We start from the raw sequence: 4,232 nt of genomic DNA on the forward strand, positions 1-4,232 counted from the left end.
TTGTGTGACTCAAGACTGAGTTTTACCTGGATACCTGTATAATTCTCTCTGTGGCCTTGAAGTCTGGGAACTTCATTAGAATATCATGCCTTATCCTGATGGTCCTGAATCTATTTTGTGTCTTCACATTCAGATCTTTATTGCAGGGAAGTTTTTCCCCATTATGTCTGAATATTTTTCATCTTTCTTCCATTCCATTTTTCAGAAACACTGTGCAAATATTGTATCTCTCTGGTCTGTTCTCCATGTCTTTTAGTCTTTCCTATAACTACTTGTTATGGACTGAATTGGTCTCCCCAAAAAGATATGTTGACGTCTTCATGCCCAGTACCTCAGAATATGACCTTATTGGAAAATAGGGTCGTTGCAGGTGTGAATAGTAAAGATGAGACCATACTGAACCAGAGTGGGCCCTTCATCCAATATAGCATCCTTTTAAGAAGTGGGGACTCAGAGAGGAATGCATGTGACAATAGTGGTAGATTGGAGGGTTGCCAAGCCATCACCAGAAGCTAGGAGAGAGCCGTGGAACAGATTCTCCCTCCAACTCCTCAGGAGAAGCCAATACTGCTAACACCTGGATTTCAGGCTCTGGTTTCCAGAACTTCAGGACAATACTTTTTTTTTTCCTTTAAGATTTTTATTTATTTATTTGACAGACAGAGAGAGATCACAAGTAGTCAGAGAGGCAGGCAGAGAGAGAGAAGGCAGCAGGCTCCCCACTGAGCAGAGAGCCTGATTCAGGGCTCGATCCCAGGACCCTGGGGTCATGACCTGAGCCAAAGGCAGGGGCTTAACCCACTAAGCCACCCAGGTGCCCCAGGACAATACATTTCTGTTGCTTTAAGACATCCAGCATAAGGTACTTCATTACAGGAGCCCTAGGAAAATAGTATACTATTTTTATATGTTTATTTTTTCCTTCTCCATTTATTTTTGTGTGGTTTTCTGCAGGTGTTAGCTATGTGCCCCTCTCTATTCTTTGTTTATTCTGTTTTTCTTTTCCCTGATAAGTTTTTTAATTTCTAAACAGCTTTATTTTTTGCTTCCAGGTCTTTCCTGATCCCCACCAATTCAGTGTATTTCTGTCTGTGGCCTCGCCATACCTCTTTAAGGACATCTCCAATGATGTCCTTAAAAGATGTCCTCTTGAAAGATGTCCACTTCCCTGGACATCTCTTAGCTCAGAGAGCTCAGAGTGCCTGCAATCTCTTGGACTGCATGGAGAGCTATGAGCTTGAACTCTCCCTCGGCTTTTGTTTTATTTTTTTATAGTAATTCCTCTTGTGATGTAAGCTCTTTTGCCTTTTGCTTATGTTCCTCACCTCCATTTTCTATTTTTTTTTTTTTTTTAGTCCCATGATGATGGTTTCTTTGTGATCATCATTCACCTTGGAACAGGCCAGCTGTTTGTTGAAGGATGATGTTGAAAAGAGCAGGGTAGGTAATCTGGGGAGTGATTGGGTGTGTGCTTTCTAACATACTCTTAGTAAATCCTTCATTTCCTTTCTGAGCACAAAGCCCCCCTCCAGTTTCCATGCTCAGTGTTCTTTTTTTTTTTTTTTTAAGATTTTATTTATTTATTTGACAGACAGAGATCACAAGTAGGCAGAGAGGCAGGCAGAGAGAAAGAGAGAGAGAGAGGGAAGCAGGCTTCCTGCGGAGCAGAGAGCCCGATGCGGGGCTCGATCCCAGGACCCTGAGATCATGACCCGAGCCGAAGGCAGCAGCCCAAACCACTGAGCCACCCAGGCGCCCCCATGCTCAGTGTTCTAAGACTCTCAGCAAAGACCTCTAGGCTGTAGAGCTCCAGAGCTGTAATCTGTAACTTCCACCTGTCCCCCTCCTTCTCTGCCTCACTAACAGAGTCTCTGGGCTGGGCAGCCTTAGATGGTGGGTGGAGAGAGCGGTGTCAGTGAGCAAATTCCCTCCCCGCCCCCACACTGCCCGGTGGCATTGAACTGGGTCTGGATGGGGAAGTGACTGACATGTCCATGGCCTGAACTCAGCCTAAGCCCCTATCATCCACGGGCCTCTCCACTGTGCTATCCGGAGGGACTCCCACTTCCTCCTGTGGGCTCTTTTCTCTCTTGTTTGAGATCATATTTGATAACATGTAGCAGGTATTCTTTATAGTTTAATAAAAGATGGAGCTCTTCATCTTTTGTTCCTTCTTCTTCTTCTCCTCCAAATTCGCTGTTGTTTCCAGTGAGCTTTGGGTTAAGGAGAGTAAATAGGCTTTCAGTTCGCTATGTAAAATTCCTGCATCTTGGAAGATTCTCTTCCTTGGCATCTAGGACCCCAAATACATGCCCAATTCTCCTCTTTTCTGGCAGGCCACCCCTCCTTGGTGTCCCTTGCCCCATCATCTGTGTATTGAGACATCCAGTGTAGGCAGAAAGGCCACATTGCTAGTGAAAGGGGAAATGCCAGCCTTCCCTCCCCAGGCACACAGCTCCATTATGCAGGGATGAGCCAGTTGGTGTGAGTTAGTTACCACTAGACAGAGCTGCACACGTGCCGGTGAATGGAATGCTCTGCCATCCTCTGACCCTCCTGAGGTCAGAGTCCCAGAGATAATAACCAGGGGCTCCTGCAATAAGGACATTTGTCCCACCTCCTTCCTACAGTTGCAGGGTTCCTGGGGAGGTCTGCTGGCTTCCAGGAATCCTGTATATTGATCCACCTGTTACATTACAGGGATTACAGTGGAAGGAACATCAGTTTCTAAATGTAAACAAGAGACTATGCCAGCTGTGGTCCCACTAAGAGGTCCTCGAGTTCCCAACTGATTCCATACACTCAACCAAGGACTGAATAAGATGGTCTAGTGGCACTGAGGATGGGGAGTGGAACCCAGTACCCGGGACTGCATTTAAGCCCAGCTGTGCTATTGATTGACCCATGGGACATACCCTGGGAACCACCACCCTCTCCTGCCTCTGTATTTCCATTCATGCAAATGCTGGAGTGGCTGGAGGGATCCGTGACTCTGATTCTGGGTTCCCTTCAAGCCTCTCCTGGGGGCTCACCCTGTTTTCCATTCCTTCTGTAAACCATCTTGGGTGGGGCTTATTCTGGGACTTTGCTTGGGTGAGTATGAGAAGGCTCCTCAGAACCTGAGGCTAGGGTCAGTTGGCCAACTCTGGAGGCATTTGTTTCCAAGACCTTCAGGTTACCATGATCATTTACTCTTCCTTGTCAGTGAAAGAGGGGGTCGGGGCTTCCTTCCCCAAGGAGGAAACTTATGGTCATTGAACTGAGGGACTTCTGCGGCTCTGGGGTAGCTTTTCTGGCCAAGGGGAGTTTCCTGATGAGCCATTTGGTTCTTCAGATGCTCCAAAGGAAATCTTTACTTATTTCAGAGACATAACCCCAAGTTGGTCTAGAGGCAGCCTGTGGGAGGCTAAGTTACAGAACCCAGTTGGCATTTGGGCTGTACTCAAAGGCTTGGGGAACAGGTAGAATTTGAGTCTTATCTCCAGTCCCTAAGACCTTTGGATATTCCTGCCATTTTTCTTGCTTCCTTACTTCTATCCTTACTTATCCCCCTGTTCGTCCATCCATCCATCCATCCTTCCATCCATCCAGCCATCCAACCATCCATCCAACCATCCATCCAACCATCCATCCAACCATCCATCCATCCATCCATCCAACCATCCATCCATCCATCCATCCATTCTAATACCATCCATCTATCCATCCACCTTTCCAATCTAAGACCATCCTTCCATCCTCTATACATCATCCATTATCCTCCATCTTTTCATCTTTTCTCTCATTATACTTCCATCCATTATCTATTCATTCAGTCATCCCTCCCTCACTCTGTACATCCCTTATTCAAAAAAACATAGGCTTAACAACAATGCCGCTATGAACAATAATGGCCACTATTTATTGAAAGCTGTATGACTACAAAAGGTGCTGTGCTAAGTGCTTTACTTGTATTATGTCATGTAATCTACCTCTATCCAGTGGGCTCCGTGCTACAGCTGAGAAAACTGAGATAGATAATCACCTGTGTACTTTTCTGGGGATACAAATAGGAAGAAGATACCATTTCTCTAACATCTGGTGCTCACCGTAAAGAAGACTGACCAGCGAAATCACACAGGGTGTCCATAAGGTCTAGAAGCATAGACAATACTTATTTATTTATTTATTTATTTGTCAGACTGAAGATGTCCTTGACAACATTGTCTATATTCGCAGACACTCTGTACAGT

Source organism: Mustela nivalis (genome assembly GCF_964662115.1).
Source record: "Mustela nivalis genome assembly, chromosome: 9".
Lineage (NCBI taxonomy): Eukaryota > Metazoa > Chordata > Mammalia > Carnivora > Mustelidae > Mustela > Mustela nivalis.